Raw genomic sequence first — 23,106 nt, forward strand, 5'->3', positions numbered from 1 at the left:
CACCTCCACCTTTAGTCTCTGCCTGTGAAGTAGCTGGTCTAAATGTGTGGAAGGCATTATAACCTTGCACTGCTGGTGTGCTTTCAGTGGCTCTAAACCATGTCTCAGTGACTGCACAGATGTCAGCATTCTCTAGGGTGAAGAGAGCTTCTAGGGAGTGGAGTTTTTTTGTTTACATGCCTAGCAGTGAGCAGCAATACCTTTACATTTTCTTGGTTTTGATTTGTCATGTCAGAAGTACTTTCAGTTTGGCATTGCCTAAAGAAGGCAGTATATGGGAAGACAATGTTTTAGCTAATATTCAAAAGCCTAGAGGGAGAAGTGCAGACCATCCCTGCCAAAACAGTGTGGTCTATTGACCATCTCTTTCCATGCTGACAAATATTGCACCCCCTTTGAACAACACCAGAGACTAAGCCAATTACTAAAGTCAATCATCTTTTTCTTGTATTGGAGCATCATCATTGGAGAAGGTAAAATGCTGCTCAATGCTAGGCTCATACCAGCCTGAGACACATATTCTGAGAGCTCCATTATGTCTCTCTTCACATAGTCTAGGAAGGTATATCTGAAGTCATTTAGTCCCACATGGAGTCATACTGGTACTAGTGGTCCAATGACCTGAGTGCATGTGTATTGTGGCAGATCCTAGCCCCTGATAAGCAACTAACTATGATTTTTCTTTACTCAGCCTGGTGAAATGGACATCAGTGTGTCACATGATGGAGTGCTAGTCACATTCAGTGATGCTATATTTATCTTAACCTTTTCTTTTTTCACATGTTTTTTTTAATTCATTGTTTTGTCTCCTTTTTCTCCTACTCACCCTTTGCCTAGTAGAACTTTCCATTTGTTTTAATCCATCAGTAATTTTTTTTCCTCTGGAATTTTTGTAGTCCATTTCTGGAATTGCATTAATCAAGTACTTTATCCAGGTAACCCTTCAACTCCCATCCCCTGTCCAAACAATACTGCCGAAGAAACTGCATCCATATTTAACTCCTACTTTATTGACACTATCAGTAAACTCATACAAACCTCCAATTCCATTAACCCCACTGAGCCCCTAAACAAAACAACCCCTTCTCTCTAAAGCCAGTACTCACAAGCTATACAAAACACCTACTTCTTAAGCTCAAATAATGCTCCTCTTCAGTTGATAATTTACCTCCACTCTTCCTAAAGACAGCTGCTAACTCATTAGCCCTTCCTATTTCTATCCTTATCAACTACTCTATAAGTGAATCCACAGTGCTCTCTATCTGGAAACAATTTTACACTCTCCCCATTCACAAAGGAGGTAACTCCAAACTTTCTAACTATAGGCTGGTAGCAATTCTGCCCCAGTCTCTAAAATACTGGAGAAATGTGTCCATAAACAAATCCTGGATCATCTTAATCATGAAAATATACTAACCTCTACACAACATGGCTTCTGTCCTAGCCATACTTCAACAGCCCTCATTTCCTTTACCAACACTATCTCGCTAGCCAGAGACAACAACAAACTCATCTCCTTTCTCTTCCTTGACCTCTCCAAAACTTTTCACACTGTCTCCCACCCCTTGCTCCTTGCTAAACTCTCTGACCTAAACCTTTCAACTATCTCCTAGTTTGCCAGCTGCCTCACTGAAATACAGAAATTTGTTAAATGATTTTCCTCACTATTCCCCACTCCCCCCCCTCAAGATGGGAATACCTCAATAATCTCTACTTCGTCCTTCATTACTCAACATCTTTGCTAATCTTCTATATACATCCTGTCCTCAAACATCTCTCATACAATATATTGATGACTCTACAGTCATCACCATCTCTGATAACCTCTTTGATCTAAACACCCTCACTCAAATCCATTGAAAATCGGCTCTCTAAGAACCAGCTAATACTAAATCCAAAAAAGACAAAACTTCTGCTATTCCTTCCTAAATCCATCACCTACCTCAAACCTTCTTTCTCCATCTCATTCCTTAACAATATTACTATCTTGGCAGAAACACATACTAAGCTTTTGGGAGCCATCATAGACCACCAACTCAAATTTGACCTTCATATGCTCAATTGCATCAAGAAAACCCACAAAAAATAGTGCTGCTTTACAGAAACAAAAAATTCCTAACTAATGAGTCTCAAATCTCCCTTACACATGCCTACCTTCTCTCTAGTCTCTTCTATAGCTCACAAATTCTTACTAACCTACAGACTTCTATTTTAACTAAACATGAAACCACCTACAATAAAGTTGCCAGATTTGCTACCAACCAAGCCTTTAAATCTTACCTCTGTCATTCTCTCAGTACTCAACTTGTTAGAATTCCCACACCAACTGCTTCTCTCTCTCAACTAATAATTGTACATTCCATCCTCTAAAAGCCCTCTTTCTGCCCTGAAATCTCTGAACTAGTGTCCCTCTACACTCCTCCCATAATCCTCAGAAGCTCTGACTAAAATCCATTAAACATTTACAAGCCAAAAAGAATTGGACAAAATCTCTACAGTTACTCTCCTTCCCTCTCCTGGAACAAACTTCCCCATGTCCATTAGAAATATAAACCATCCACAAAAATTCAAAATTGCTCTCAAAGAATTTCTAACACCTGGACATGCCACTGTAAACATCCTCATTGAACTTCCTGTTAATATTTTCACCCAGTTTAACTACCACATCAGACCCTACTAAACACCCTCCTCTCAAACTCACCTCCTTTAATACCCATACTTCTTCTCCCTTTCCTCTCTCATTCTTCCTTTCCAACCTTCACTACTCCTGTAAATCTTCTCTCAAGATTGCTATTCACCACTGACTACCGAATTTAAATGCTCCAACAGTCCCTCTATTGTATATAAAATACTTTAATGCAACCATCTCTCACAATGTTCTATCTTTGCTCTATACACTGCCTGCTCAAATGAATTTACTAACAACCAGTTTATTTATTTATTTACTTATTTATTTATTTTACATTTGTTGACCGGGCTAGTCTAGCTGGATATATGTCCATTTTCAGTAGAGGCCCGGGGAGAAAAGCTCCAAGCATGAACAGTGACAAAGTTAACAATGCAGAGAAACATGAAGAATCACAATACAGAGGTAGCACTGGTCTAAAGAACAGTTATAATAATACATTTCTAAACTATAACAATTTTATTAAAAATTATACTAAACAATTATACAAAACACAGTAGAAGATATGAGCAAGACTCAGTTAAGGGAAAATCACATATATGTTATCCTCATATTTCAAGAAAGAGTAGTAACTAGATTTGGAGGCATAGGTTACAGGAGTAGGGATAGGGGTAAAAGTAAAAAGTGAAAAAGATATCAGTCTGGGTTAGTGCATGGACAAAGCCAATGAGTTTTCAGATGTTCTTTAAGATGTTTTTTAAAAAGAGAAGTAGAAGCAAGGGTAGATAATGCTGAAGGAAGCTGATTCCAGTTTTTTCCTGCAGTGTTTGAGAAAAGTGAATCCCCGGCTTTGTTGTTAGCTTTATTCCAGGAAACTAGAAGCTTATTAGCAGAGCGTAGTGTAGCTAGATTTGTATATGGTGTCATTAGATTAGTGAGGATAGGGGTGTTGTTAGGGTGGTATAGGATCTTTTGAGTAATAAGTAGTTGTTGACAGAGTATATGGTTTTGCAGTTTCTCCTGTTGTGCGTAAGAATCTATCTTGTAAATAATTTTGACAAACTGCATTTAATATGCTCTGTGTACTCAGTTGTACAAACTGATTTATCCTTCTAACCATGTGATGTAAAACTTTGTTTATTCTTACTTGTGAACTATGTATTTGCTATATTTATTAAGGTATTAATCTGCTGTGAATGATTGTGGAGCTTTTCTCCCCAGGCCTCCACTGAAAAAGGGCATCAGCTCAGTCGGACTATCCCTGTCAGTAAATGTCAAATAAATAACTAATTAATAATTATCTGCCTATCTATTTCTTTTCCATTTATTAGTTTCTGGACTTCACACACTGCATCTTTTTCTGTATTTTTATCTGTTATTACCTCACCCGCAACCCCATCTTTTCATCATTCTCTTTTAACTTTTTTATTTAACAGTTTGTTCTCCCTTTCTCTTTCTTCATTAATTAGTGGACAGTAAACAAAAGATGCTCCTTGTTTCCACATTTTCTACAGCATGGCTTACAGTTTTGTTTGTTTTGTTTTGTTTTGTTTTCTGGAATAGTCAAATGCCCTACATTGTCCACACCGTGTTTTTGTAAAATCCCAGATTAAATAAGAATTATCCCCACAGTGTTAAATGTATTAGTATGGCAAAAATTGTTTGCAGTAGTAAATTGCATACTATGAAGCTGAAAACTTCTAATATTACACATTCATATAAATCTTAGCTTAAACTTAAAGACTTGCTTGAAAAATATTAATTGTTGTTGATATATAACTTTGATGTATTGATCAGCTGTGGACCTATATAAATAGTTATTTGTTTGTTTTATAAATTGTTTGTTTATTTCTTGTTTTAAAACCAAATAAAAAAAACAGTTTCTGCTGCCCCCATTGCTTTATACTTCTTTTTTCATTAATTACTATCCTATTACTCACATGCAGCAATTTGTTATTTTATGTTTTTTTAAAGTTACATAAAACTCTCATCCTCCAGTCCATACTCTACTGTCATCTAGCTAAACTAAGCTAACTAAAGTCTTTAACAACTTACTCTTATATAGGAACCACTACAGAGTATGAACTGATATAGTAAGCATTTTTACTGTATGAACATGTTTTCACCTATAGATACCTATAAATAACTTCTTTCCCTTTCTTCTTATTATATGCTACTTTAAAGTTGCTATGCTGCTATATAATCCATTGGATTTTATACTGTAAAATACTACTGTACCTGAAGATGCTATTATTTGTTAGTGTGTTTTCATTTCTCTTCCTTATTATATCCTACTTTAAAAATTGCTATGCTGCTATATAACAATTGTATTCTTCACCTTAAATTAGTACTGTACCTGCAGTTGATAATATTATTTGTTTATGTGTACCTGAAGTTGCTAATATTTTTTGTCCCCGGCCTCTACTGAAAATGGACTTATATCCAATTAGACTAGCCTGGTCAACAAATGTAAAATAAAATAAAAATAAATCTACAACTTTTTTAATATCATGCACTTCCTGGGTTCCCCTTCAGAAGACTGACTTTTTGGAAATTCAGACTCCATATGGTTGAGGCCATATTATTGACATTCCGAAAATCAAAGTGTTTATACTAAAATTACTGTAGAGTGGGGATAGGAAAATTTACCATTTATACCTCTGTAGTGCAATCTTAAAGTTGGTATAAATAGTTTGCAGGAGGTTTGGGGGCACAGCCCCCATATTAGGATGCAGGGAGCTTGCCCCCCCCCTGCAAAACACAGATTCTGGTTATTTTATGCTTTTTCAACTTCACAGAATGTTAATCATATGGTCTTGACCAGAGTTTGACTTTCTATAACGTTGATGCTATGATAATATAAGCTTAGAAAACATTTCAATTCATTTTCTTCAATCTCAGTCATTCTAAATTGCAGCAACAGTTTTCTTGTTAACTATATTTTTACATTTTGATAAACATAGTCCTTTCAAGGAGATATATTGCTTCTCCTTTGACATTCGTTAACAAATTTCTCTGTTAGTGCAATTATCTCAAAATTTAATTTGCAGAAAGGTTCAGTTCCTATATGAATTCATTTCATGATATCAGATAAAGTGAATCTTAAAGGAATAGCAACAGTGTCTAAAATACAGTACCTGTTTATTTGCTGTGCATCCTTTATTTTCACTCTCACCACTGGCCTTTTCCTTCAGCTTTCAACAGCTTCAGTCAACCTCCACTACACCTGTGTATCCTTTAGTTTCTGCAGTTTTTACTGGAACCTTCTACTGCAGAAGTTTTTATTGTTGTTCTTGTTGTTAGTCTTCCATCTTCCTGCAGCCCAATACAGAGCATGCCCTTAAAACCAATTACTTTATTGGCAGAACATGCCCTATCTCTATCCATACCATTGTTTGCAGCATCCTTCTGTCTTTCTGTCACCTTCATTTTTTTTTTTGTATAGTCATCCAGACCCCCAGATACTGCAGTATTTACTTTCAAAGTATATATTTTATTCCAAATAAAACTTTCCATTCTCTCCTTCTCCAGGTCAACTCCTCCCACATCATCCATCTTAAATTCAGTGATGACTGATAACAGCCCTCTGGCTCCACCTAATGACACCTCATAAAGAGTCCTCCAAAAAGGTGAGACTGCTTTATTATCTTAACGCTTTCCACCTTTCATTCATGAAGTTCCCCAGTGACTTGGTCACATAGGTTCATAGGTAGGTACTAGGCTATCAGCCCTGGGGCCTATATAAGCCTAGCCAAAAAAGTTCCCCAGCTTTCACCACCCAAGAAAGTTATTTTCCTGTGCCCCTGTCTAGCAGAGCCACAGAAGTGATCCCCAGGGTGAATTTCCTATTTCCCATCCAATTGTCGAGATTTTTCTTAAAGAGGGCTAATGAGGAGCTTTGCTTGACATGAATAGGTAATCTGTTCCAGAGCATGGGAAGTCTCTGGGACAGGAATCTATCCCTCCAGCATGTTCTGTTTATTGTGGTGGCAAGGTTTAGGTCCCTGGAGCATGTGGCTCGGAGGGATTGGGGTTTCATTAAGTGTAACATTTCCAACAGATCTGGGTTTGACATGGCTTTGTATGTTATGCAGAGGTCACCTCTGAGTAGGTGATAAGCAAGAGCTGGAGTTTTTTGAGATTGTTTATATATGGCATCTGTTTGAGGCCCATAATCGTCTTTGTGAGTTATTTATGTGGCCTTTATCTTTGTTGTAGATATCTTGCAAGGTACATGCTAAACAGGGCATTGTACTCTATAATGGGTCTGATGAGGGATGAGTAGAGAGAAACAATGACCTCTTTTTTTCTGGAGGGGAACCCCTTTGTGATGAGGTGTGCCATGTAGAAGGATTTTCTGACTACTGTGGCAATGTGATTAGCAAAGGAGAGACTACTGTCCACTTGTGTCCCAAGGTCTCTTATCACACTTTTGGTGTTTAGTAGGCTACTGCCTATGTGGTAGTTCATGGGTACAGTGTTTTTCCCAAAGGGGATGACAATGCACTTCTTGGCATTGAGCTTGAGGCCATGACTTTGACATCAAGCATCAGTCTCAGTGAGTGCCCTTTGTAGAATGTCCATATCATTAGGTGATTCTATTATGGCACCTAGTTTGCAGTCATCTGCGAACTTTGTTAGCCTGCTGTATTAGCCTGGACTTCTGAGAAGTAGATACCAAACAGGAGAGGACCCAGTACTGAGCCCTGTGGTACTCCACTTGTCACTAGTCTGAAGTTGGATTTGGAGTCGGCTACTTTCACTGTGTGGGTTCTGTCAGTGAGCCAGTTGGCCACCCATCTTGTGACATAGGGATTTATGCCCAGTCTAGTGAATTTATCTATAATTCCAGAGTTGGGGATGGTATTGAAAGCCTTGGCGAGGTCAAGATAGGCTGTGTGCACCACCTTACCCTCATCCACAGCTCTGGTGACTGCTTCAAAGAAGTCAGTCAGGTTTAGGAGACATGACCTACCTTTTACAAACCCAAACTGAGAGGGGTCCAGAGTTTGGAGGTTACCTATGCCTTGTTTATAAGCACCAAGATGAGATGTTCCATGGCCTTGCAGACCGGGCTCATCAGGCTAATGGGGCAGTAGTTCCTGAGGTCCGTGGTGGCACCCCCTTTATCGAGTGGGATAACTGCCACTGTGCACCATTCAGTAGGCACAAACTTGAAGTGAGGCTATGATTGAACATGGTACATAGGTGGGGTGCCAGTTCATTCTGTAGTTCATCCAGAACACAGCCTGGGATGTTGTCAGGTCCCATGGATGCTGTATTCTTGGCTTTGGAGTGTGCGGTCTTTACTTATGTAGCCATGATTACAGAGGCTTTGCATTCTTCCGGTATAGTGATGGGCCCTTTGGGGGGTGGGGGGGGTGAAGTTTGCACTGAACCTATCTGCCAGGATGTTGGCAATATCAGTTGGATCTGTATATCTAGTGCCATTGTGCTGTAGCTCAGAGCAGATCTGTGTTGCCATTGAGATTCTTGACATAACTGTAGAATGCTTTGTGGTTGTCTTTAGAATCAGTGGCAATTTTATTTTCATAACTAGCTTTGGAGGATTTTATGAGGTTCTCAGCTTCTTACTGAGGCTGACCAGGGAGTTCCTGCAATCAGGGGATTTTATTCTTTTTTGCAACGGCTTCTTCCTTCTGTTGTAGAGTTTGTTTATGGCAGGGGACCACCAGATCAGCTTCCTTTTTTTTGGAGGATATCGTCTTGGTTCTGTTGGGGATGGCATGATCCAGGCACTCATGTATGTGCTTATACAGTGCATTTGTATAGGATTCAGCAGTCATACCTCTATTTTCCATCTGTATGGGTGTCAGGAAGTGTGTCACTTCTGTCTTAAGAAGCATGAAGTTGGCTTTGGAGAAGTTTTTTACGGTGGTTTCCTTAAAGGGAGGGTGGGGCCGGCATATTGATGTCTAGGGGGATTAGCTTGTGGTTGGACCAGCAAGAAGTTGACCTTTGGCATGGAACATCGGTTGCCCATATTGGTAATGACCAGGTCCAGGATATTGCTGCCCCTGGTGGGGGTATGAACAAGCTGATCCAGGGTATTGGAATTTATGAATTCTAGAAAGCATTGAGCAAATGAGTTAGTACATGAGTAGTTTCCCCAGTTGATGGTGGGGTAGTTAAAATTGCCCATTATTAGGGTATTGGGCTGTACCTTAGTATTACCCAGTATATCAAGAAATGTGGAGTGGGCATCCTGGGGCATGGTGGAGGATCTGTAATAAGATACAATCTGGATTGCAGTCTTGTTCCGTGTTAGTTGCATTTGGATAATTTTGGATGAAATATGTTGAGCAACTAGCCTGGAGGTGTAGATAGCCTTAATAAATATGGCCACGCATCCTCCTTTAGTGTTTCAGTCCAGGCTAGGTGGCCGAAAAGTGTGGTATGAGTTATAGCCTGGTAACGCAGCAGTGCTCTCTGGAGCCTTGAACCAGGTCTCCGTCACTGCACAGATGTCGATGTTCTCCATCTTAAGGAGTGCCTCGAATGAGTGAATTTTGAGGTTTTTAGATTTCTAGCATTGAGTAGCATTACCCTCAGATTTTGCTTGCTTATACCAGCTATGGTGGTGAGTTTGTCATTTGAACCTTGCCTAAAAAAGACACTATAGGGGTGGCAGAAGCCTTAGCCAGTATCTGGAATCCCAGTTGTGACAGGTGCAGGCCATCTCTGGCAAAGCATCATGGTCTGTTGATCATGTCATCCCAGGCAGACACTGGATCCCCTTAGAATGACACCAGAAGCTTAGCCAATTATTGAAGTCAATCATTTTGTCCTTGTATTGTGGCATCATTCTGGGCAACAGCAGGATGCTATTCAGGGTAGGGTCATGCCTGCCTGGGTTACATGATCCAAGAGCTCCTCCATGTCTGTTTTCAAGTAGTCCAGGAAGGTGCATCTCAGGTCATTCGCACCAACATGGACAATGACAGAGTCATATTTGTACTTGTTGTGGAGTGACCTGAGTGCTTATGTTATGTGGTGGATCCTGGCACCCAACAGACAGCTGACACAAGCTTTCTCCTTGTTTAGCCTGGTGAGTGGAACATCAGTGTGCCTGACTATAGAGTCACCTATGTCTAGAGTGTTAGATACGTTGTATTGCCTTATGGGCTGAGGTTGAGTGCTGCACTGATTTTGTGGGCTATGTGTCATTTGGGTAGTGTTGGGGAGTGGTGGTTGCTTGTGTTTCAGCTTTGGAGGTCTCTGTTGTTTGGGCAGATTTTTATTGAGAGCCTTCATGGAATGTAGGTGTGTTTTGTGTTAATATGTGTGGGTTTAGGTGGTGTAGGTTCTGATAGACTATGTGTTGAGTGTGGTGTGGTGCAGGTGTTTACCTTCTCTTCTTGACTGTCTAGTACATTCTTGGCTGGAGAGAGCCTGGCTTCCAGTTTGGCTATGTAAGTGCATCTCTCACAGGTTGTAGTGTTGAGTGGTAGGAGGAGAGGGTTGTCAGTGTACATGAGGCAATTTCTACATTGCCCCAAGATGCCCAGATTCATCAGGTGGATAGGGAAAAATACTGGGAGCTGACCCTAAGACATACCTGGATATGTGCTTATTAATTTAAGTACTAAAAACTGTTTTCCTCCTAACAAGTGAGGAAAGTTGAGCGATGCAGTAATTTGTAGATTATTTAGTGCTTGCAATGAGTTTTGAACAAGTGCTGAGCACAAGGAAACCGTTTTAAGTGCTAAAACTAGAAAACTAGCTAGTTCTAAGGGAAAATTAGAAGAGCAGACTTTCTGGCACTGGGAGTAGTTTAACCCTAGTTAAATGGTGCTGGGTGATGTGTAAAACCGTGCAAACACAGGTTTTTAAACAGAAAGATGAAAGGGATAGAAATAGCCCAAAATGGCCAATAAAACTACAGATTCTGAGCTGAAACCACTTTTCCAGTGACAGATAGGCTGCTCAAAACTCACCAGTCTCACTGATGAACAGATAGGCTTCCTTCTATCTTAGTAAGGTCTGGGCAACACAGAAACTACAAAACAGATAGGATTTTCTTTTGTTTTTTGTTTTTTTTTTTCAAAAATTAAAATAGGTACAGTAAAACAAACACTTTAAAACAGAAAAATGGCTATCGCACTTGAGTTTGTAGCCTTCAACAGTTCAACAGTTGAAAAACACTTAAAAATGATCAGTTAAAGTGCAAACAGTATCAGAATTCAAAAAACAGTTCAAATAAGTTGCAAAGTTAATAAAAAATGCTTGGAATAATGGCTATCAAAAATAAGCAATAAAAAGCAAAAACAGAGGTACTTAATCCACTCAAAGTTTCCCTTTTCTCTGTCTGCTGCTCTAGAATTCTGCAGGATACCCAGGCAGGATCTTGCTGAGGTAATACAAGCACAAAAAATGTGCAAACATGGGTTTTTAAACCGAAAGATGAAAGGGATAGAAATAGCCAAAATGGCCAATAAAACTACAGATTCTGAGCTGAAACCACTCCACGAGTGACAGATAGGTTGCTCAAAGCTCAGCACTCTCACTGATGAACAGAGAAGCTTCCTTCTATCTTAGTAAGGTCTGGGCAACACAGAAACTACAAAACAGCTCAGAATTCAGCAAAATCCGAAAACCAAACTCTACTGGTTATAGAAAGGTGGGAAACGAGTAGAGAGATCGGATTTTTTTTGTTTTTTTTGTTTCCTCTAGTCAGTATGGATTTCTTCTAGTCAGTATGAATACCACTACAGGACACCTACAGAAAAGAGAACACTGGCCTAATGGAACTAACCAGGTCAACAAAGAGTAAGTAATTAAGTAAGTAAGAAAAGGTAAGATAAATGTTTAATAAAGCTGATAATTGATTTTATGGATTCTGATCTGAAGTATGTTTGCCTTCAATGAGCATAGGTATATGCAAATTCTTAGGCAGCTATAATCAGTAAGGACGTGATCTTAATGCTGCTAATATTTAAGGACGCCTGACCTCCCTAACACAATTCATGCGCAACCTGGACAATTGGATGGGAACAGGAAATTCATCCCAGGCTTGGCACCTATGTCTCTAATGGACACAGGCAACCTGTAAATGGTTCATCTCCCAGGCCTTAGCTTGTAAATGGTTCATCTCCCAAGTGCTTGCTTACACTTATCAAGGGTATCAGAACTTGTCAGTGACTTGGGATGCATGGCTAGGCTTAAAAAGGCCCTTGTTGTTAGTCTAGTAAACACGTATGAACCTATGAATCTATGACTCAAATCTACTAATGACATTTATACCAGTTTGTTTTGTACAACACATCTTTTCTAGGTGTGTATATCCCTTGACCAAAAGCTATAAAGTTGTTATTAGTTATGGGACTATTGTTTGAGCCCACACACTTGCAGTCCATTTCTTCTATTACTTATACTACTTTATTCCCTTTCTTCTTCTTCTTTCGGCTTTTCCCAGTTAGGGGTTGCCACAGTGGATCACCTCTCTGCTCATGATTGGCAGTGGAGTTTTATGGTGTCGAGTTGTCAGCCCGGCGCCCAAACTTCCACAGAAGGCACGCACATGCACACACTCACACTAGGGCCAATTTAGAGTGTCCAGTCCACCTACAGCATGTCTTTGGGATGTGGGAGAAAACTGGAGTACCTGGAGGAAACCCACACGACCACAGGGAGGACACGCAGACTCCGCACAGAAGGCACTCCAGCCAAGGATCGAACCAGAGAACCTCTTGCCTTGAGGCGACAATGCTAACACTACTTTATTCCATTTAGACTCACATAATACACCTTTACCATGAATAAATGTTTGTGAAAATAATAGAATTGTCTACTAGCTGTGATGCTGGGTGGTAGTACAGTTTCAAATGAAACTAACAATTCTTACCAATCATGCAAGAAATGCTGCTCTAGTTGATTATTTGGTTACATAGCTTACAGCAAGCTTAGGTCGTACTGATGGAAGGCTAGCAGTTTGTAGTTGTGTGTGTTTTTTTTTGTCTTATTGAAACTTAACTGTTAAAAAAGTGGTGAAACAGAAAAGGTGGAGACCAAACTTACTATTTCATCTTGGAATGTGTGAGATCTGCAGGTAACTAACTAGAGGAAACTATTCGGCAATCCATTACATATAAATGCTAATATTTGTCTTATACAGTAGATTGTATATGTGTCTCTTACAATTTGATCCTTTAAAGAAAAATGGGTCTGTACATTTTTGCTTCAGGAAATTATATTAATAATATGGCACTAGCAATCCTAAGTATAAAGAATTATCCTTCACAGGTAAAGTAGGTAAAGGAATGCTTGAAAAGTAGATATGCTTTTGCGACTGAGCTTACCTCTTTTTTTCCAGTTATTGTGGATTCTATGCATGTAACTTGTTCAGAAGGATCTAGTTTCTTTATTTCTTTCATTACATATCCATTTTAATAATTGTGATGTAGTATAAGGGGTCATTAGAATTTGGCCATAGGTTTACTACTGGATAGCCAAGGGCCTCATTTATGCAGCACAAATGTATTTTTTGCTACAAGATTTCATGAATGTTTGCATCCTTTTTGAGTCATACTGATCTTTGTATCATCAATGGCAGGACTTTTCTTCTTTTCAGCTTGACATAGCTATTGCTCAGGAACTGCTTTTTTTGTCATCTCCAAGTCATTTGGCTTGAAATGCTATGCTGAACTCTATGCATTTTCTGATCACTGCTTATTTCATCTTAAAAGAAAGTCACTTTGAAATTGCTACTAGTATCTAATTGCAGATGAAGCTCTCATCTGCTAAAGGAACAAAATGTTATTGATCAAACTGCTCTGTTAATTCAAATGCAACTTCATGATATCTTTGACAGCAATGTTGAAAATTATATTAGATGGGTGGCATTCGAGTCAACTATAAGGAGTATACCATGCCAGAGAAAGTGTGAAAGTGAAAACATAAAACTCTGTAGCTGAGGAGCTATTACCCAAATAAATTTAACTCTTTAATGGATATTCAGCATTAGCTTAATGCTTTTTGTGCATTTATACAAGTTACTTTTGAAGTTCAAATAGGTGCCAGATATGCAGAATTGGCTCTTATTGCATTTAAGTTGCTAGCAAACCTGCTCAGGCTGAATCAAGGTTAAAGTAATATTGCCTAAATAAAAACATTATACTAACCTATACACATGCCTGCAGGATATATTATCAGACATTTATGAAACTTAGGTTATTTTATTTACTTTATTTATACATTTGTTACCCAGGAAAATGCACTGGTCCAAGGATCCTTTTCAGGCAAGACCCAGAGCATAACTTAATACAATGTCTTATTCACATACATTGGAGGGCAACAACCCAGAAGATATCATTTACAAAAGTTGGAAACAGCAACCTAGCAGATCAATTGCAGTAGATATACAAAATGCTGTGGTAAAGCTGTATAAAACTCTATCTAACATCACTAGTAACATATAAGGGAAAACTGAATACACTGACTGTACTACAAAGGCTATAAGGAAATGATTGGATGTTGCAAAAGAGCAAAAAGTTATTTCTCTACAGGTATAGTATTATACAGTTAAAGTAATGGTTAAAGTAATGGTGCAGTTGGTTAACTTAGGTTAACATTTATGCATAGTGTAACTCTCATATCAACACAAACAATTCCTAGGCATCTTTGTTGCAAGTATTGTATCAGAAAATAAAGCTAATTTGCATAGTGATATTTCTCTGCCAATTTTAGATGTACTACACACTCTCAAATGAGATAAAGTCTTAAGACCAGATAGATACAATGTCACTTTCAACAGAAAGTCTAAACACCAATTCACTCCCATGATATCTTTGATATTGATATTGCTATATCAGATAAATACCTAAAGCAGTCTTAAATGAAGTTAATTTTGAAACCTATTTTAGATTCCCTATTCAATAGGAATTCTATCTACCTCAACAATATAGTTTTTTTGCTCCCATCAGATCTCATCTTACCAGCCTGGCCCCCAGTAATCCACAACCATGATAGGTCTACCAGCCATCTGTGTATATCCCCGACTTACCTCTCAACCTGGAAACATCAAAAATCTGGACAAGGCGCATGAAAAATAGGTACAAATCTGTATGCTGATTAACACAAAATTTGCATACATAATTATGTAACCCTGCACACTCCAATGGAATTGTGGGATACCAACTTTCAAATGCAAACTGAAGAAAAGACAACCAAAGTATGACACCAGACTCCCCCTACAACCTGCAGACATTCCAATGTCCCATTACCTGGCTATTTGGCCCATTTACCGTAAACACTAATGTGTGCATACTGCTTTACTGGTACAATGATTATTTGGATTTTATTTTTACATTTTATAGCACAATGTAAAAAAATTAATAGACATCTGCTAAACAAAGCAAACAATACTGTCCCACAATGAAAATAGACTTAACATTAAAACTTCTCTGCCCTTGAAAGTCATATTCATTGAAACAGCATTGAAACCCATACCACATCCAAAGAAAATGCATCTGGCCAGTGGTGAATAAAGATTAACTTTGGGCTGTTTTTAAATCATAGGCCCCTTGCACACAAAACAAGAAACATACATATGTTCTTTGATACACCTTCCTGAGTTTATTAAATTATATTCCTTGTATAATACAGCACACTTGTTAGACTTAGAGCACAATTTAAATTTATTGTTTGAACATTTTTCCAGTAGGCAATGAAACAAAATGCATGAACTAATGATGACAAAACTGCCCAATTCAGAACATTTCCATCATAAAAGTCTACTTCCACACACACACATAATATATATATATAAAAATAGAATGACAGTAGTGTAAGCCATAGGCATCTTGCACAGCTTCTCGCACTTATTTTCAATTTCAGTTTTTTTTTTGGGGGGGGGGGACGAAAGGCCAAAAACCAGGGACACATTTTAAAAATTGCTTGTATAATTTTGGAAAGTTGCTAGAATAAAATGTGGGTCTATATCCCATAGTCAAACTGTCATAAGTTTGACTATTTAAATATTGAACCCGGAACTTCAAAACGCAAGAAGTTCGAATGCTCAGAACAGTAACTTTTTCCCTGGGGAAAAAAATCACTGTTCTGGCACAAAACAAAAAAAAACGAACACTTCAAACTCTTTCTAATGTGGGGGGCTTCATCCTCCACACCCTCCAAAGTGAGGGGCTGTGCCCGCCCCACCCCCCCTACTTAAATATACCAACTCTGAGATTGCACCACAGTGGAGGAAATAGCAAAGCTGCGGAAATGGCCCCCCACATTTTTTCCCCATGGAAAATATTTGGTGTTCCACGGCTTTGCGATTTTGAGATTTCGAACTTCCCAGTTCAAAGTTTCAGCATTCGGACAATTCAACGTTCGGACTTATGATATAGACGCTAAAATGTTATGTTACCATCATGCATTTCACTGCCACAACTTGAACTCATGACTCTGGGCACTACAGTCAGAGCAACAAACCACTATGCCAAATCAGTAGTTTCCTGAAGCATTCAATGACTAACACTTAAATGGCTATCATTTATTGAATTCAGTTCTCCCTTCTGAAATTCAGATGTCTGTCATTAGTGAATTCAATTCTTCACTGATATGACCCAAAAGTCCTGAAAACCACAGATTTTATGAGGAGCAGAGCAAAAATATGAGGCATAAGAACAAAAATATGAGGCATGAATTCACAAGTGGTGGTGGCTAGGGACTTTAGGCTTTTTTTACCTGTACCCAAGGTTTGAGCCTGAGTACCTGTAGCTAACAGGTGTATTCACATGGGGCATTTTCATGTAACACACACACATAGACACACACACACACACACACACACACACACACACACACACACACACACACACACACACACACACACACACACTACAAGTCCAGCAAGTAGCTCTGCAATATGCCTTCAATTCCTGGCAAGTAACATCCTTAAATTATCTTACAAGTCCAGCAAGTGGCTCTGCATTATGCCAGCATCTGGTTCCCACTCACACTCACAGAAGTAAACATCCTTCCTGAGCACATCCTTAAATTACCTTCAAAGCAAGTAGCTCGGCAATATGCCAGCATTCAATTCCCGGTTCCTGCTCGCACTCACAGAAGGGCAGTTCTCTGAAACAGTTGCAGAAAATTCAAAGTTCTTCCCAGGCAGAAACCTGACAGGCTGACGGAGTTGACATCATCGCACACGTGATGATGTCAGCTCAAAACGTGAACAAATATTTTTAAAAAACGCTGGGAAAATCGGAAATGAAGGGGTGCCACTCGGGAATTATGGCACCCCATTATTTGGACCCAAAACTCGGTAAAAACTGAGTAATTTGGTACAGTTGGGAGGTATGCACCTGACTTACTCTGGCATTGATGGGGCCAGTCATAAATCCTAAGGATATCCTGGGGGCTGAACCATCTGTGCTTCTGTCTGGTGGGTTTTCTTTTCTTTTATATGCCATACCATCTCCCTTTCCTTGTTCCCATGCTTGTTGACTAGATCCAAAGACAACTCCCCTCTTTGGACCACGATTCCCTTAGGTAGTGTCATCAAATCCTATTCCACCCAGGATGAGCACACCCAATCTCAACTGCCTTTCATCAGTCCCCCGAGCTAATATGCCAACCTGGGTCAGCTTGACTGTAATCAGGGTCTTATTATACCTCTATGCCACCAGAGTGATAACCTCAATAATTTAGTTAGAAAAATGTTTGCATCGATTTTAGCTAAATTTCTTTGGACAATGTCGGAATAAGTTATTTAAGTTACATAGAAACACAAGAAAACAATACAATGTTGAAACTAATTTTGTATAGAATCACAAATAAGAGTAACTATCAAGTAGCCTTTGCCCTTGATGCTAGTAAAGTTTCTGACCCAATTTGTGTGCTTTTCTTTTTGCTATAATACAGATATACTTCCCCTAAAATATAATCACATTATTAAGATTCCATTTAATCCAGCATCTACATATCTTATCCATTCTTTACCAGCTTTTAGAACCAGTCGAATTGTAATGCATACAAGGCAAAAATGTCATCCATCTCCTAGCTTTCTGTTCTTTCTTTAGAATTGCTGTTGGCATCTCATACATTAGCATCATGCTTTTTGTCAATGACATTTTCTCATATCTGCAGAACTGAAAAGTCACTAGCCCTAGTCTCCAAGAGATAAAATCAACTGCAGAAAAACATCTAACTGCAAAGTTAGTTTAGAAAAATACACTTGCATTCTTTTCAGGAACCCTAATGTGTTATCAAATTCCTCCTCTGCCGCACCCACCAGTATATGTTAAAATGAGTTGAAATCCTTAGCAGTGAATTATATATCAGATATGTATTCCTCTGAATATAGGAAGACCAGGTTGTGCTTAAATTTGTCTCTTACCAAGGTCCTCTATGACAAAAATGAATATTTTCCTCTTATTATAATAACTTGGTTTCTCACATACTACCAATTTTTTTTTCAGGACTGTGAACAAAATTATTTGGAAGTTTCTATGGCAGAATTACAATCTGAAGGTCAATCTCATAAAAATAGGGTCTATATCAGATAGGCAAAGTTCCGTAACTCCGGACACCTAATGGTCGAACCACTAAGTTCGAAGTTACAGAACTTCGACTACAGATAGAAAAATAAAAATACAACAGACAGAAAAAATTGTTGTATGCAGGGGGGCAAGCCCCCCTGCACCCCCCACACCCCCCGCTACTTAAATATACCAACTCTGAGATCACACCACATTGAAGTGACTGGAAACCTCCGCTCATGGAGATTTCCATTCACACGCTCAAACTTTTACAAATTTGAACATATGGACTTGACCCATAAAAATAAAGGAGGGTTCAAGCATCCATATCTTTCCCTTTACTGTACTGTTTCATTTATCAGTCATATAACACTTTGTAATACCTTCAGGATTTTTTTGCTTTTTGCGTCTCCTTAAATTTTCTGTAGATACTTTATAACTGATTTATTAATGCCGGCATAGTCATTCTACAAATGAACAGTATACTTCTTGGCAAACTTTACTGCTCATTACTTAGGAGCTTTGCATGAGCCATACAGTGACTGTGATAATGCCTTAACTTAATTCTAAACTGAGTATCAGTAGAGCTACTGGAAAGTATTTATTTGGATTCATCATTCTGATAATCTGAGGATTCAAACCCAGGAATTGGGGGGAGGGGGGTGCCAGATGGTCATCATAATAACTAGGAATAAGCCAAAAATTAATAAAGCTAAAAGTAATGCTTTTATCTAGTCTACTACTAAACTTTATCTAATGCCATAATTGAATGCCAGCTTGAATAAACAGTGTAAAGAATCAACCAAAGAGATTTTTTTACCAGTAGTCATCCTGCCACTGGACATTGAAGTCAGTAAATTAATGCTGATAAATTAAGACACATGAGTTTACAGAAATACAACACTAAAACATAGAGTAAAACAAACAAAACAAAATAAATAGCAAATACAGATATATATATATATATATATATATATATATATATATATATATATATATATATATATATATATTAAACACCATCTAGAGTAACTAAAGATAATAGAAAGTGTATGACTGAAAGGCAGAAGAGAAAATAATTTTCATATTCAGGTCATTGTGAATTCAGACTAGGTGCCTCTCCATCTGTTTGATTTAGTGATCCTTTCTACTGAAGAGAATGGCCGCATATACTGGAGAAAGATTGTCATGCATGGTCAAGGCCTTGTGATGATGAGAAGATGAGAACCTTGACGCTTCTGCATGGATCTGAATTATTATGTGAAGTTTCTGTTCCCCTGAGCATTAATGTCAGTTTCTGTCAGAGATGTGTCACAGTGCTTTTTGATAAGCTTAGGGACTTATCACATATAATTTTTACATATATGCCCTCCAAATTATAATTTTATAATTATGACCAAATGATTAATGACATAATTCTGACCAAATGGACAGGCTTGATTGGCATTCTAAATGAAGTCTGCAGAAGTAACGTGGTATAACATTCATGCCATTTGTTGACTGTCCTTTTAAAATGTACAGTGATTACACTAACTGGATAACATAAAATAAATAGATGTAATTTACACATATTTTAAGTATTGCCTCAGATCATCAATGTACAATTCTAAATTGTTTGCACTTGAGTATGTATCAAAGAAGTACCACGCACTGCACTTTCCATATTTAAATTAGTGCTTGTTATCTTCATACCTGAAATGCTTGGGACTATTCCCACCATCTATAAAACTTTGAATAACTTTAGTAACTTCTATTATTTTTTTATTATAATTCTATTTTAGTTGGAAAAAACACAGGAGCTATTCATTTGTTATGCTTATTTTTTTTTCTTTGAAACAGGTGATATTAAATGCATTTCTTGCACATAAACCTTAAAGAACATACATAATGTTTTCAGTTTCTAGCAATCAGAAACTGGCTGTTTTATAAGCACTCTTTTTGAATTCAGCTATGGTACTGATGAGTCACTCTTTCAGTACTGCAGGTAAGGCCAGTCTGTGTCAGAGGAAAAAAAAGGAAACACATTTAAATACACATTCAATGTTCATTACAATCACAGATTTAGATACTGAATAAATGTGTCTGTGACTGCATTTATAAAGCCTGCGTCACTATCTGTATCCATGTCATTCATCTCTGATTGGGACCAACATCCTATTCATTAAAACAAAAAGAACATTTTTTTCTTTATCAAACGGCAGCAGCCACTGCACTTCCTGCTTTTCAAAACTAATCAGTGGTCTGCCTTTGAAAAGTTCACTATGCAGTCAGAGGCAGTAAATCATGAAACAGTAAATTAATGCCAGAGCATATGCCAGGTGTTGGAACAGCTGTTGAATTTGTAGCTGTAATTATGAGATGCTATTTATGAAATGGTCAGAAACTCAGAGTCGATCCAAAAGTGCTGCACTTATGCTTTTGTAATCTCGTTACAGCTGTCAGACTTAACAATGTTCTGTCACTAGCGCCAGCATCAGCAGTGATTTTCATCAGGTTTTTGTATAGTACATTATTTAAAGAGGACGGTAGAAGCTGCCTTTGTAGGTTTCTATAATATGATGTGACACACACAAAAAAAACAAGATCTTAAATAGGTAACTGTGTTAGATTAAGCATACAATAGTGTTATACTGTGTTCCATAAGCTAATTATGTAGTGCCGGTAGATGTCTAAATTAAAAAAAAAATCAGTTAGGAATACATATATTACTTTATTTAAGAAACTGTCCAGCTGTATAGAAGATTAATAAAAATAAAAAAATGAAGCAGTGAAAAAAATCAGAATTCTTTCTCTTTGAAACATGCAGAGGAAAAATTAAACCAGCTACACACTAATATGTTCATTGCTAATACAATTATGGTGTTCATGGTAAAGATATTTGAGGGAGAAGACAGAAACAGACAAAAGTAATGGAAAGAAAGAGAATAGAAGAGAAAGAATAAAACAAATCAAGCCAGGAGCAGAAGATCTGCATCAGCATTGTTAAGTCATGTTTTTAAATAATATTATCATTTAACTATGAACACTTTTCATAATTATGACATTCCATAACTAAACCTTCCAAAAAACAAGCATTTGAAAAACATATTCTAGAGCATGTTTATGACATATGCAAAAACAGGACTTCTAGTGCACTGGCGAAGCATACTCATTTATGTGGAAATTCATATTCTTTTACATTTTTAGTGTTACAGCTTATTATTAATGATTTGAGAGGGGGAGATTTTATTAATAGAATGGAATATGCTGAAATGAGATGGATTATTATGATGCAGGCAGATAAAAGGTCTGGTCTAAATGATGTTGCACCTTTAAAACCGACATTGAAGTCGCATGATTTTTTTCATTGATTTATTAGAAGTTGTTTAACAATTAATTTTATATATATATATATATATATATATATATATATATATTTGTGATTCATTGTGATTTTATGGTCTGATGAAGCACCAGCAGGCATGAAAGCGTTTACCAATATATTAAAGTTTTTATTTTTATCTGAGCCATGTTGGTCAGTCCATTTGTTTTTTGCTCATTTACTGGTGTTCTTTGGATTTGCCTTCATCCACGTTACTGTTCCCTACTTAGAATTTATGAAATGCTGCTCCAATTTCTGCCAAGTTACTGGTACTCACATTTATTTTTCTGTGCATGTATACAATGCAGCAGAGAAAGTACTCAACTTAGAATGCCAGTCTGGAATTCTATGCTCCATCTCTGATTTTATGCAAATGTTTATTTCTGATAAAAAAAAAAATGTTCAGTACTTATAGTTCTAATGACTTCAGCTAAAAAGAGACAATTCAATAAAATAGTGAGGGATACCATGATAGAGAGTCCAATAACAAGTTAATATTGAGCAGGTCAGGGCTGATTTTCAAACACAGATGATAAACTTTTTTCTAATCCACACGGCACTGAGTCTCAAAAAAAATCTACCCTAAACTCCAAACTGATTGCAGTTCTACAAGTGATGCTTGGTCTCTTGAATCATTGTCCCGATGATGGGACATTTTCCACCACACGGTCTTGTTACCAGATCATTAAGCTTCACTTCCAACTGCATTGTTAATGATAATATTGTTGACGTAGAAGAATAAGAATCACTAAGTTTTATCTCCATCCATGATGACGTTGCTAAATAAATAGGCTTCACTTCTAGATTCATTGGTTTCCTTGTTGTTTCTCCTGGTGTGGGATATGATTGGTTCATCATCGGTAAAAGGAATGACGTTGATGGCATCTCATCAATATCCATCAGTAGGGACAGCCTTCCTGACATGTGACACCTGTATCCAGATGGGCAATCTTTCACTTTTGATGGTAGTAGAGGTTGCAAGAAAAAACAGGAAGGATCTTGTTGATCTCAGTTGAACTGAATACTTCCTGATGAAGGTTCAGATAAAAACCATGTCCACTGGCAGTATGTCACGTTGACAGGCTAAGTCTAGCTGCTTCTCAGCTGCAATCACTTTAAGATGTAGATGCTGCAGGATAGAGAAGAGGCAGTTGGACCTATTGGAATGGGAATAGGTTTTGTCTCTGTATAATCCAAAGGATCCCCAGAGACTCCAACACCCCAAATAGATTTTCTAGAGAGTGGGAGGTGGCCTGCATTTCATGAGGTGATCATAGATTGAGTCACTCTTGTGTCAACTAGAATCAGAAGAGAAGAATTTCATACTGTAACATTAGCAAGGGGATCTTCTTGGCCCACTGGTACCAAAGGAAATAGCTATGTCTTCTGTTTATGGATTTCCTAATGATCTTGCTGCCATGTCAGTGGCTGCCAAATGGTACTCTATGTAGGAGGCTGTCATTCCACTTGATGTGATATTTGGATAACTGGAGGAATGGTTGGATAAAAATATGTATCTGTTTCCTGTGGGAAAAGACATTCATTGCACCAATGTTCACTCTGACCTCAATTAAAGCGGGGGTTAATGTATTGTCCATTCTGCTTAA

This window comes from Protopterus annectens, chromosome 1.part1 (genome assembly GCF_019279795.1).
Source record: "Protopterus annectens isolate FY-2018-M chromosome 1.part1, PAN1.0, whole genome shotgun sequence".
NCBI lineage: Eukaryota > Metazoa > Chordata > Ceratodontiformes > Protopteridae > Protopterus > Protopterus annectens.